This window comes from Pantherophis guttatus, chromosome 1, assembly GCF_059756535.1.
Source record: "Pantherophis guttatus breed Tessera chromosome 1, ASM5975653v1, whole genome shotgun sequence".
Lineage (NCBI taxonomy): Eukaryota > Metazoa > Chordata > Lepidosauria > Squamata > Colubridae > Pantherophis > Pantherophis guttatus.
The window spans coordinates 2681632-2695652 of record NC_142063.1 but is presented as its reverse complement, the minus strand read 5'-3'; the positions used below and the strand labels follow the sequence as shown (position 1 = coordinate 2695652).

The 14021-nt window shown below is 49.9% G+C and overlaps 1 protein-coding gene across 1 annotated transcript in view; it reads left to right on the top strand.

Moving 5' to 3' along the window:
* Nucleotides 1-4668: 4668 nt before the first annotated feature.
* Nucleotides 4669-14021, top strand: part of FBN3 (fibrillin 3) — a 210627-nt gene continuing 201274 nt past the window's right edge. The window contains exon 1 of the mRNA XM_087893746.1: nucleotides 4669-4813. The gene's annotated coding sequence lies outside the window, so the exon portion shown is untranslated. The remainder of the gene's footprint in view (nucleotides 4814-14021) is intronic.

Here is a 14021-nt window from a genome sequence, read left to right as displayed (position 1 = left end):
TAGATAGATAGAGATGATAGTAGATAGACAAGCAAAAACAGACAGACAGACAGACAGACAGATAATAGATGATAGATAGATGGATAGACAGACAAACACAGACAGACAGACAGATGATAGATGGATAATAGATAGATAGATAGATAGATAGATAGATAGATAGATAGATAGATACATGATAGATGGATAGACAGACAAACACAGACAGACAGATGATAGATGGATAATAGATAGATAGATAGATAGATAGATAGATGATAGATAGATAGATAGATAGATAGATAGATAGATAGATAGATAGATAGATAGAGATAGATGTTAGTAAATAGACACAAGCAAACACAGACAGACAGACAAATGATAGATGGATAATAGATGATAGATAGATAGATAGATAGATAGATAGATAGATAGATAGATAGATAGATAGAGATAGATGATAGTAGATAGACAAGCAAAAACAGACAGACAGACAGACAGATAATAGATGATAGATAGATGGATAGACAGACAAACACAGACAGACAGACAGATGATAGATGGATAATAGATAGGTAGGTAGATAGATAGATAGATAGATAGATAGATAGATAGATAGATAGAGATAGATGATAGTAGATAGACAAGCAAAAACAGACAGACAGACAGACAGATAATAGATGATAGATAGATGGATAGACAGACAAACACAGACAGACAGACAGATGATAGATGGATAATAGATAGATAGGTAGGTAGGTAGGTAGATAGATAGATAGATAGATAGATAGATAGATAGATAGATAGATAGATAGATAGATAGATGATAGATGGATAGACAGACAAACACAGACAGACAGATGATAGATGGATAATAGATAGATAGATAGATAGGTAGATAGATAGATAGATAGATAGATAGATAGATAGATAGATACATGATAGATGGATAGACAGTCAAACACAGACAGACAGATGATAAACAGATGGATAATAGACAGATGATACTGTAGATAGATAGATTGATTAGCCTATATAGGCTATATCAATGTACGGGTTCATTCATTATGCTAATCATATATTATCAATAAAATTCCAAAGAAACAATTTAAAATGAGAGTAGAGTAAAATACAATAGTTATAGGATAAAATCCTTGATATTTTGGGAAGATTCTTGGCTCTAGAGCGCCTGGGGATCAGCTAAGAACTTTCATTTATTTTTCCAGGAAACGAATCCACATTTCTGGGTGGCAAACACGGCCGGTTATAAACCTCCTCCATCTCTCTATTTATTTATCGATCTAATCTCGCCTCTATCCACATACACCAAAAAATTATTTGGGGTGGGAATATAACAACCGAAGCCCACCCAGATTGAGATTAAAATGTTTGCAAGACTCCTGCATTCCCCCCAACCGTGAAAAACCTCCGCGAGGCCCTCCAGAGAAAAGACACGATCCGATCAGAATAGCGCCGGAAGGGACCTCAGAGGTCTTCTAGTCCAACCCCCTGCTCAAGAAGTAGACCGTAGACCCCGCATGGCGAACCTATGGCACACGTGCCATAGGTGGCACGTGGAACCATATCTGTGGGCATGTGAGCGTAGGCCCTAGCTTAGCTCCATCGCGCACGGAGGCGCGCCGGCCAAATGATTTTTGGGCCTTCTGGGCTCACTGGAAGTCAGGAAATGGGCCGTTTCTGGCCTCCAGATGGCTGGCGAAGGCCGTTATCGCCCTCCCCAGGCTCCAAGAAAGCCCCTGGAGCCTGGGGAGGGCGAAAAAACAGGCTTACTGGGCCCACTGGGCCATCGTGTGTCAAAAGTGGGGGGAGTGTGAGGGGGTCCCACGAGCATGCGCTGGGGGGCTGGGCGCATTGAATTATGGGTGTGGACACGTGTGTGCAACCCCCCCCTGCGCGACCCCCCACTTTTGGCACACGACGGCAAAAAGTCTCGCCATCACTGCCCTAGATCATGTCAGAGAGGTGGCCATCTGGTCTCTTCCAATTTAATTCTTGAAGAACGGGATAACAGACTTGGAAGGGATCTCGTAGATCATCTAGTCCAACCCACTGCTTAGGCAGGAAACTCTATCCCATTTCAGATACGTGGCTGTCCAGTCTCTTCTGGAAAACCTCCAGTGATGGAACACTCACAACTTCTGGTGGCAGGTAGTCCCACTGATTAATGGTCCTCACTGTTAGGAACAGGGGTGGGTTCTAATTTTTTTTACTACCGGTTCTGTGGGCGTGGCTTATTTTGTGGGTGTGGCTTGGAGGTCATGTGACTAGGTGGGCGTGGCTAGCCGGTTAGGGTCATTTCTGGAAGGTCCTCGCACTTACGACCAGTCCTCGCACTTACGACCCGACTCATTTGTTTGCTTTTAACACTGATCAGCTGTAGGGCGGCCCTTTGAAGCCCCCCCCCAAGAGTTTATTTCCCTCTAGTCATCAGCTGGGACTCAGAAGGCAGCAATAGATTGGGGGTGGGACCAAATAAAAGGTAAGAATAACGTGCGGGGGGGGAGAACTGGCTTGGTGACGTCATATCGTCACCGCTACCGGCTCGGCCGAACCGGGAGGAACCCACCACTGGTTAGGAAGTTTCTCCTTAATTCCGGGTTGCTTCTCTCCTTGATTCGTTTCCATCCGTTGCTTCTGGTCCTGCCTTCAGGGGCTTTGGAGAATCAGTTGACCCCCAACTCTTTGGGGCAGCCCCTCAAATACTGGAATGCTGCTATCATGTCCCCCCTAATTCTTCTTTTCTCTAGGCTGGCCAGACCCAATTCCTGCGTATTTTTCATATTTTAGTCTCCAGGGGCCTTTGATCCTCTTAGTTTCTCTTCTCTGCACTTTTTCCAAAGTCTCAACCTCTTTTTTTTTGTAAGGTGGTGACCAAGCACGACCTTCCTAAGGCTTTATAAAGAGGTAAGAATGCTTTCCTTCATTCGTGGGATCGTATGGTGGGAAGGGGCCTCCACGGTCATCTAGTCCAGCCCTCTTCCCCGTGCGAGAAAACTATCCTGCATTTCCCTGGGCCCATGAGGGGGGGGGAGGGAGGGACCTGCAGCCATGGAGACCTTGGGAGGGGCAGCCTGAGGATGTCCATCTCCAACTGACCTTCAGGTGACCCTTTCCGCCTGTCAAGAAGAGGGGGGGCTTCATTAACACCCCTCCCCCCTCACAGCTGCCATCTTGGCTTCCTGGCCTCCTCTGTGGGGTCCCTCTATGTCCTTTGGGGTTGCAGGAAGAGATTCCACCCTATTCTGTTCCATTCTTTCAAATGCCATTCTGTTCCGTTCTGCTCTGTTCCATGTTTTGTTTTGTTTTGTTTTGTTCTGTTCTGTTCTGCTCTATTCTGTTCTGCTCTGCTCTGCTCTGCTCTATTCTGTTTTGTTCTGTTTCGCTCTTTTCCGTTCCATTTTGTTTTGTTCCATTTTGTTTTGTTCTGTTTTGTTCTGTTCTGCTCTATTCCGTTCTGTTTTGTTCTGTTCTGTTCCGTTCTGTTCTGTTCCATTTTGTTTTGTTCTGTTTTGTTCTGTTCTGCTGTATTCTGTTTTGTTTTGTTTGTTTTGTTTGTTTTGTTTGTTTTGTTTGTTTTGTTTGCTTTGTTTGTTTTGTTTTGTTTTGTTCTGTTCTGTTCCGTTCCGTTCCATCCCATTCTGTTTCTTTCTGTTCCGTTCCATTCCCTTCCCTTCCATTCTCACAGCCAAATCCCTTGACAGAAAATTTGTACACACACACACACAAACACACACCCTGGAAGTTTCCCAACCGCCTCCAAGGGCTGTCCCACAGACAATGCATTGCGGTAGTCTAACCGAGAGGTTTCTTAGGCCAGAAGATTATCGCCTGTCTCTGCGCAAGGACAGCCGGAGCTGCGTTAAAGGGGCTCGGCGACACTGCACCACCAGCCTCTCACGACAAAGAGGGAGGGGAGGTCCCCCAAATACTCCCCCCCCCCCCGGTCATCTAAACTTTGGAGGAGGGAAACCGAGTCCCAGTCAGGCCAGCAAGAGAGCGAGGCTGGAACCCTGCACGAAGGGATCCCTTTTAAGGATCCGGTTTGTGTTTTACGGGGGACTCATCGTCTCCACGGCTGATCAGCTTTGGGTTTTCACAGAACGCCGCCGTCTGTCCGCTGAAGAACCCTGTGAGGCTGGAAGGCCCACCTGGTTTTCTTTTAGGACCCCCTCCCCAAGCACCCACCCACCCACCCACCCACCCCCATTGGCAAAGAGAGGTCTCTGCGTGGGGGGGGTGAGGGTGGGGGGGTCTTCAATCCCTCCTGACCTGCACCCTTTGATCTCTCTTCCTGCCAGTCCTGCCGGAGCCCCCCCCCCCCAAAAAAATCCCCTCCCCCTCGTCTCAGCAAGGCGCCTGGTGTGTGTGTGTGTCTGTGTTGCCTTTTGAAGTCCACAAGTCGTGTTATTAATTTCCCCTTTTGTGCCCACTGCTGCCACCCACCGCGGAGGGCTGCGGTGGGTGGGTGGGTGGGGGCGAGTGGGGGGCACAGCAAGCGGATGACTTGGATGGAGACCCCCGAAAGGGCCGTGAGGAAAGAAGGAAGGAGTCCAGGCTCCGATGCCTCGGTTCAAAAAAAACCCACCCACCCCCCTTTCTCTCCCCTTAAAAACTTTTGGCTGAAGAATGCAGCTGCTCCTTTTCCTTCCTCCCCCCCCCAGCACCCCTTCCTCAGCTGCAAGACCCTCCCCCTGCCCCAGTGGACGAGGGAGTACCTTCTCCCTCTCTTAACTTCTTTTTCTCCCGCCCGGCTGGCTCGGCGCTCCCGAACAAAAGAAGACCCCCGACTCAGCCCGGGATTCCACCGCCCGAGGTAGCTTCCTTGCCCGCGGCGCCAGTGGAGACCCTTCCCCAGCCCCGGGGCTTTGGGCAGGGGGCGCGCGGGTCTGTTTTTCTCGTCTTGGAGGAGGGGGGCTTACATCTCTCTCTCTCTCTCTTTCCCTCTCTTTCTCTTTCTCTCTTCCCCTCTTTCTGTCTCTCTTTCCCTCTTTTTCTCTTTCCCCCTCTCTTTCCCTCTCTTTCTCTTTCTCTCTCTCTTTCCCTCTTTCTCTCTCTCTTTCCCTTTTTCTCTCTTTCCCCCTCTTCCTCTCTCTCTTTCTCTTTCCCTCTTTTTCTCTCTTTCCCTTTCTCTCTTTCTATGTTTCCCTCTCTTTCTCTCTTTCCCTCTTTCTGTCTCTCTTTCCCTCTTTCTCTCTCTCTTTCCCTCTTTCTGTCTCTCTTTCCCTCTTTTTCTCTTTCCCCCTCTCTTTCCCTTTCTCTTTCCCTCTCTTTCCCTCTCTCTCTCTGTCCCTTTCTCTCTTTTCCTCTCTTTCTCTCTCTCTTTCCTTCTTTCTGTCTCTCTTTCCCTCTTTTTCTCTTTCCCCTTCTCTTTCCCTTTCTCTCTTTCCCTCTCTCTCTCTGTCCCTTTCTCTCTCTTTCCCTCTCTTTCTCTCTCTCTTTCTCTTTCCCTCTCTTTCTTTCCCCCCTCTCTCTTTCTCTTTCCCTCTCTCTCTCTTCCCCTTTCTCTCTCTTTCCCTTTCTCTCTCTTTCCCTCTCTCTTTCCATCTTTTTCTTTCTCTCTGTCTTTCCCTCTTTCTGTCTCTTTCCCTCTCTTTCTCTTTCCCCCTCTCTTTCTGTCTCTTTCCCTCTTTCTCTTTCCCTCTCTTTCTCTTTCCCTCTCTCTTTCCCTTTCTCTCTCTTTCCCGCTCTTTCTCTCTCTCTTTCCCTCCCTCTCTCTTTCCCTCTCTCTTTCTCTTTCCCTCTCTCTCTCTTCCCCTTTCTCTCTCTCTCTTCCCCCCTCTCTTTCTCTCTCTTTCCCCCCTCTCTCTCTTTCTTTTTCTTTCTCTCTCATTTTCTTTCTCTCTCTCTCTCTCTCATTGTCTCATTCTCTTTCTCTCTCTTTCTCTCATTTTCTCGCTCTCTCCCTTTCCCTCTGCCCCCTCCCTTCCGTCCCCTAACTTTCTTTGTTCAGTTCTGACACGCGCGGAGTGGGGGGATTCCCTCTCCTCGCCTCCATCCCTCCGGGGGATCCCTCCTGTCCTCTGCTCTGTCCGCGGCCTTGGGGAGGGGGGGGAGGTGGAAGGAAGGGGTCCAGGATGGAGGGGGGGGGCTCCCCAACATAAGGCAGAGGCTTCTCCCCTTCTTCCGAGCTCCCGCCGCCGGTCGGCTCTTCCCCCTCCCCGCTTTCTTTCCCCGAACAAGGGGCCGAGTGTCCCCGCCGGAGACCCTGCCCCGCGGGCGCGGGAAGGAGATGGAGACGGGGCGCCCCGGGGCCACCCATTCATTGGGCTGGCTGGGTCGGGCTGGGGAGGGGGCTTCCCGGCCTTTGTGGCCGTCGGTTTCCTCGACGGAAGCCTGGCCCCTTTGTTCCCCGTCGGGTGGTCGCTTTCGCTCGCCCCCCGCCCCACTTGGGTCCTGAGCCAACCCCCCGACCCCCGGTCCGCGGGACGGTCGGCCGGTTGTAACTTGGGGGCGCCCAGGAGGGGCTTTCCCGAGGGCTGTGAGAAAGGGAGACCCTCCTCCACCCGCCCCGCTCCCAGAAAGCCTGGGTGGGGGTCCCGGGGGGTTTCCCTCCGCTCCCTCCGGCGAGGGTGGCCGCTTCTCCGATCTGCCGCCGTCCCGGGTCCCCTCGGGGATGCTCTGGGCGGGGGAGAGGGGGGGGTTGCCTGCCCGTCCGGGACGGGGGCGGCAAAGATCGAGAAAAGTTGGAGGCTGGGGGGGGGGGGCGGGGGGCGGGGGGCGCACAAAGCGACTGCGGGTCCCCTACAAGGGACCTATTGGTGGCCAGGATTAGCATCTGCATGTCGCTAGAATGGGGGGGGGGGAGAAGAGAGAGAGAGAGAGACGGGGGAGAAAGAAAGAAGAAAAAGAGAGAGAGAGAAAGGAAGGAAGGAAGGAGAGGGAAGGAGAGGGAAGGAAGGAATTAAAGTAGAAGGAATGGAGGGAGGGAGGGAGGGAGAGAGAGAAAGACAAACGAAAGAAAGAGAAGAGAGAGAGAGAAAGAGGAGAGAGACGGGGGAGAAAGAACGAAGAAAAAACAGAGAGAGAAAGAAAGAGGAAGGGAGGGAGGAAGGAAGGAAGGAAGGAGAGGGAAGGAGAGGGAAGGAAGGAATTAAAGTAGAAGGAAGGAAGGAAGGAAGGAAGGAGAAGGAATGGAAGAAGGAGGGAGAAGGAGGAAAGAAGTAGGAGGGAGGTAGAATGAAGGAAGGGAGAGAGAGAAGAAAGAAAGAGAAAGAGAGGGAGGGAGGAAAGAAGGAAGGAGAGGGAAGGAAGGAATTAAAGTAGAAGGAAGGGAGGGAGGGAGGGAGAAAAGAAAGGAAGAAAGAAAAAGAGAAGGAGGAAGGAAGGAAGGAAGGGGGAGAAGGAAGGAAGGAATTAAAGTAGAAGGAAGGGAGGGAGGGAGAAAAGAAAGGAAGAAAGAGAGAGGGAGGGAGGAAGGAAGGAAGGAAGGGAGCGAGAAGAAAGAAAAAGAGAGGGAGGGAGGAAAGAATGAAGGACGGAGAGGGAAGGAAGGAATTAAAGTAGAAGGAATGGAGGGAGGGAGGGAGAGAGAGAGAGAAAGAGAAACGAAAGAAAGAGAAAAGAGAGAGAGAAAGAGAAACGAAAGAAAGGAGAGAGAGAAAGAGGAGAGAGACGGGGAGAAAGAACGAAGAAAAAAAGAGAGAGAAAGAAAGAAAGAGGAAGGGAGGGAGGAAGGAAGGGAGAGAGGGAGAGAGGAAGAAAGAGAGAGAGAAGAAAGAAAGAGAGAGGGAGGGAGGGAGGAAAGAAAGAAAGAAGGAAGAAAGGAGGAGAGGGAAGTAGAGGGAAGGAAGGAATTAAAGTAGAAGGAAGGAAGGAAGGAGAAGGAATGGAAGAAGGAGGGAGGAAGGAGGAAAGAAGTAGAAGGAGGGAGGTAGAATGAAGGAAGGGAGAGAAAGAAAGAAAGAGAGGGAAGGAAGGAATTAAAGTAGAAGGAAGGGAGGGAGGGAGAGAAGAAAGGAAGAAAGAGAAAGAGAGGGAGGGAGGAAGGAAGGAAGGGGGAGAGGGAAGTAGAGGGAAGGAAGGAATTAAAGTAGAAGGAAGGAAGGAATTAAAGTAGAAGGAAGGGAGGGAGGGAGAGAAGAAAGAAAGAAAGAGAAAGGGAGGGAAGAAAGAAGGAAGAAAGGAAGGAGGAGAGGGAAGTAGAGGGAAGGAAGGAATTAAAGTGGAAGGAAGGAGAAGGGATGGAAGAAGGAGGGAGGAAGGAGGAAAGAAGGAGAAGGAGGGAGGTAGAAGGAAGGAAGGAAGTGGGGAGGAAAGAGGAGGGGAGGAAGGGAGGCAGGCAGGAAGGAGATGGAAGGAGGGAGGAAGGAAAGAGGAAGGAAACCTTTTAATAATAATAATAATAATAATAATAATAATAATAATAATAATAATAATAATAATAATAATAATTTTATTTCTATACCGCCCTTCTCCCAAAGGACTCAGGGCGGTGTGCAGCCTATTAAAAGCACAAAGACAAAACAACAATTAAAATTATTTAAAATTATTAAATAATTTCACCTCAATATTAAACCCCCCCCCAAAAAAAATTTAAAACATCCAATTTAAAATCATTACATCGATAGCCCGGCCTGGCGGAACAACAGGGTCTTGAGGGCACAGCGAAATACCCGGAGGTCGGAGATCTTACGGGGGGCATTTCCGGGGGGCAGTTCATTCCACAGGGGCAGGTGCCCCCACAGAGAAGGCCCTCCCCCTGGGTGCCGCCAGCCGACATAACTTGGCCGGGGGCGCCCTGAGGAGACCCTCTCGGTGGGAGCGGACTGGACTAACCCAGAACTATACCATTAACTCTAATTCTAACTCTGGATGGTGAATGCCTTTTAATGGACGTGCTTGGCCAAATTGGGAAACGCCATCTCTCCATAATACCCTACTTAAACCAAGAGACTTCTGGCCTTCTCTTTTCACTCCCCAGGCTGGGGTTTCTTCCACCTTTAGCAAAGCCCCCCCCCCCAAAAAAAACCCCACCCCCACCCCCAGAGAGCTTAGATGTTCAGCAAAGCTGGAGCTAGGATGCAAAAGGAGTTTTCCAGCCATTCGTCTCTCGCGGTCCTCGGCTTTAACTTTCTTGCAGTGTGAGATTTCCCCCCCCCCTCTGCTGCTCTCAGCTCCTGCGCTTCCTTGGTGGGGAGGGGGGGGGTTCTGGAATAGAGCCCCCCTACCAGCCCTGGACCCAAGCAGTGGACTCTGCTTATGTTCAGAGGCTTGTCCCACACTGCAGGGAGCTGAGGGCCTCCCCTGCAAAGAGGCAGCCAAGGGCGGATTCCGCTGTTCCCAGAGTGGTCAAAGTTTTAAAAACTTTTATTTTTTTTTAAAAAATGTTTTTTTTAAAATAGTTTATTTGTACATTTATAAGTGCTTTGCGAACTGTGTACGGTCTGGCTCAATTGCTTACATATTAATGCTTTCCCAGCTCCCAATTTCTACTTCTATTATCCAACCCTTTATAAAACGAATCCCGTATTTGAAAGTATCCTGCACCTTCCTTCTCTCTTATCTTTAATGTCAATCTATCCATTTCTGCACAATCTAATATTTTTTTTAAAAAATTACATCTCCTTCTCTCGGCGTTTCCTCATTTCTCCGATACTGTGCAAATACAATTCTCGCCGCTGTCAAAACATGCAATATTAAATACCAATTCTAAAGTTTTCAAAACTTTTAAAATAAATAATAAATAAATAAATAAATAAATAAATAAATAAATAAATAAATAAATAAATAAATAAATAAATAAATTTCTATACCGCCCTTCTCCCGAAGGACTCAGGGCGGCGTACAGCCTATTAAAAACACAAAACGACATCAGTTAAAATAGTTTAAAATTATTAAATAAATTCGGCTAAATTTTAAAACCCCGGAAATTTAAAACCCAATTTAAAATTGTTATGTTGATAGCCCAGCCTGGCGGAACAACGGGGTCTTGAGTGCGCAACGAAATACCCGGAGGTCGGAGATCTTATGTATTAAATAAGTTGCTGGCTGAATTCTCTCAAAAGAGATCAACCCAAAAAGGAAAGCTTGGCTGGGCCCTGACTTCAATTCATCCAAGGAGGGTCTGGATTCAAAAGAGGACAGATACACAGAAACGGCTATTCCTGAGGCCCCGGGTGCGAATTCCAACAACAGTTTAAAATAAGGATTGTTTTTCATGAGCGGAGGTCACGGCTGGATCCTAGAAGGATTGGCTACCCAAGTGGGCGATCTGTACCTTTAAATAGGAATGAAGTTTCCAGTCCTCATGGGGGTGGAACAAAGCTTAGAAAGGCCTACCTCGTTCACCTGTTGCATTCAGCCATACTTTCACCTGGTGATCTTGCCTGATTTTGACAAGCCTAAACAGAGGTTTAAAACTTGGGTGGGAAACCACTTGGAAATCAGTCGATCAGAATAGAACTGGAAGGGATCTCGGAGGTCTTCTAGCCCAGCCCCCTGCTCAAGCAGGAGAACTTACACTATGCCAAACAAGTGACTGTTGAGCCTCTTCTTGAAAACCTCCAGTGATGAAGCACCCACAGCTTCTGGTGGCAGGCAGTTCCACTGGTGAATTGTCCTCACTCTCAGGAATTTCTTCTTAATTCCAGGTTGCTTCTCTCCTTGATGAGTTTCCATCCCTTGTTTCTTGTCCTGCTCTCTGGTGCTTTGGAGAATTAAGCGGTGAAATGTAAAATTTGTTACTACCGGTTCTGTGGGCGTGGCTTGGTGGGTGGGGGGGGGTAATGTGACTGAGTGGGTTTTTTAAAAAAAACTTTTAAAAGCATTTTTTCTGCAACCTCTTCAGAGGACCTCTGAGATCCCTTCCACCTCAGGTTATTCTGCGTGGCATGGCTTGCACTCATTCCTCTTCATCCGCAGAGCTTTTAAGTTTCCGGCATCCGGTTAAAGAAAGTCCAAGGGCAGCCGGCAGTGGCCGAAGGCAGGGCTGCATGTTCCAGTTACCCAAATGGGGAAAGGAGGAACAGCCAAGCATTCCTGAAGCGGATAACGGAGAAGGCCTGGGAAAGTGATAAGGAGCAGCCAGGGAGTCCCCGGGGGATGTTATTGGAAGCGACAGGAGGGGGGAGGGGGAGAGGAAGGAAGGGAAGGGAAGGGAAGGGAAGGAAGGAAGGAAGGAAGGAAGGGAAGGAAGGAAGGAAGGGAAGGAAGGAAGGAAGGAAGGAAGGAGAAGGGGAAGGAAGGAAGGAAGGAAGGGAAGGAAGGAAGGAAGGAAGGAAGGAAGGAAGGAAAGAAAGGAAGGAAGGAAGGAAGGAAGGATAGGAAGGAAGGAAGGAAAGGAAGGAAGGAAGGAAGGAAGAAAGGAAAGGAAGGAAGGAAGGAAGGAAGGAAGGAAGGAAAGGAAAGAAAGGAAGGAAGGAAGGAAGGAAGGATAGGAAGGAAGGAAAGGAAGGAAGGAAGGAAGGAAGGAAGGAAGGAAGGAAGGAAGGAAGGAAGGAAGGAAGCGGGGGGTGGTCTCCTTGTGAAATACCATGCATGGCTGCCCCCTTGATCAAGGGGGTTGAAAGGACACGGCAGGACTGCATTAACCCCCTTCCTGCCTCTGCACAAACTACAAGAACCACGTTTCTCAAGCTGGGCCCCTTTAAGACGTGTGGACTTCAACTCCCAGAATTCCCTGGCTGGGGAATTCTGGGAGTTGAAGTCCACCCCTCTTAAAGGGGCCCAGCTTGAAAAACAGCGCATTACCAGTGGTCCCCAACCTTTTTATCGCCGCGGCCCGCTAAGCGCGCGCAGGGGTGGGGCCACGGCCCAGGAGCTTTTGCGCAGGCCCATTGCGCACGGCCCAGGAGCCTTTGCGCTGCAGCGTTCCTGTCCCCCGGCCGCTGCGCGGCCCGGTGCCAGGTACTCCACGGCCCGGCACCGGTCCGCGGACCGGGGGTTGGGGACCACTGCATTAGACCAGAGGATTCCCCCGTGGACTCTGTTTATGCACACATTAAAGAGGAACTAAGGGTACCCAAACCAGGTTTATAGCTTGCTAGATCAATGCCTCTCCCGGGGTCTTGGTGTTGTGTGAATGCTGCAAGTTTAGGGGTCTCTTGGAGCCATTAGTATCCCTTCCGACTCTTTGTTATTCTTACTATATTGTTGTTATATATAACAATATTGTGATATATCGACTGTTAGTACTTTCTAATCTCAGGAAGAGAAGGAAATGTTACTTGTAGTAGGGGGGTCAGCTTGGACCTATGGAAATAACAGAGTTGGAAGGGACCTTGGAGGTCATATAGTCCAACCCCCTGCTCAAGCAGGAGAGTCTCTACCCATGATGGCAAACCTCTGGCATCAGTGCAGGGCTCGCGCGAAGGCTCTGGGATGGCGAAAAACAGCCCTCCCGGAAGTCCAGAAACGGACTGTTTCCAGCAGTGGTGAAATCCCAATTTTTTTTTACTACCGGTTTTGTGGGCGTGGCTCGGTGGGCGTGGCGTGGCTCGGTGGGCGTGGCAGGGGAAGGATACTGCAAAATCTCCATTTCCAGCCCACTCCTGGGGAGAGGATATTGCAAAATCCCCATTCCCTCCCCACTCCTGGGGCCAGCCAGAGGTGGCATTTGCCGGTTCTCTGAACTACTCAAACTTTCTGCTACCAGTTCTCCAGAACCTGTTGAATTTCATCCCTGGTTTCTAGCCTCCAGAGGGCTGGGGGGAGGCTGTTTTCACCTTCCCCAGGCTCCAGGAAAGCCTCCGGAGCCTGGGGAGGGCGAAAATCGGGCCTACCTGAAGTCCAGAAACGGACTGTTTCCAACAGTGGTGAAATCCAAATTGTTTTACTACTGGTTCTGTGGGCGTGGCTCGGTGGGCGTGGCGTGGCTCGGTGGGCGTGGCAGGGGAAGGATACTGCAAAAATCTCCATTTCCAGCCCACTCCTGGGGGGAGGATATTGCAAAATCCCCATTCCCTTCCCACTCCTGGGGCCAGCCAGAGGTGGCATTTGCTGGTTCTCTGAACTACTCAAACTTTCCGCTACCAGTTCTCCAGAACCTGTTGGACTTCACCCCTGGTTTCTAGCCTCCAGAGGGCTGGGGGGAGGCTGTTTTCACCCTCCCCAGGCTTCAGGAAAGCCTCCAGAGCCTGGGGAGGGCGAAAATTGGGCCTACCTGAAGTCCAGAAACGGGCCGTTTCCAACAGTGGTGAAATCCAAATTTTTTTACTACCGGTTCTGTGGGCGTGGCTCGGTGGGCGTGACGTGGCTCAGTGGGTGTGGCAGGGGAAGGATACTACAAAATCTCCATTTCCAGCCCACTCCTGGGGGGAGGATATTGCAAAATCCCCATTCCCTCCCCACTCCTGGGGCCAGCCAGAGGTGGCATTTGCCGGTTCTCTGAACTACTCAAACTTTCCGCTACCAGTTCTCCAGAACCTGTTGGACTTCACCCCTGGTTTCTAGCCTCCGGAGGGCTGGGGGGAGGCTGTTTTCACCTTCCCCAGGCTCCAGGAAAGCCTCCGGAGCCTGGGGAGGGCGAAAATCGGGCCTACCAGAAGTCCAGAGACGGGCCGTTTCCAGCCTCTGGAGGCTTCAGGGAGGCCTGCTAGGCCCAAAATGGGGTGCGGGGGGGGGAGTTGTGTGTGGATGCGTGGGGGCGGGGCATGCAGGGGGGGCATTGCATTGTAGGTGTGGGCATGCGCGAGACGCGCTTTCGGCACCCAAGGAAAAAAAGTTTAGCCATCACTGGTCTATATCAATGGCTGTCCAGCCTCTTCTTTCAAAACTTCCAGTGATGAAGCATCCACAACTTCTGGAGGCAGGCCTCTGATTAATTATCAGAATGACAGTGTTGGAAGGGACCTCAGAGGTCTTCTAGTCCAACCCCTGCTCAGGCAGGAAGCCCTATATCATTTCAAACAAACGGTCGCCCAGTCTCTTCTTAAAAATTTCCAGTGTTACAGCATTTACAACTTCTGGTGGCAAGCAGTTCCACTGGTGAATTGTCCTCACCGTCAGGAAGTTTCTCCTTAATTCCAGGTTGCTTCTCTCTCCTTGATGAGTTTCCATCCGTTGTTTCTTGTCCTGGGAGAAAT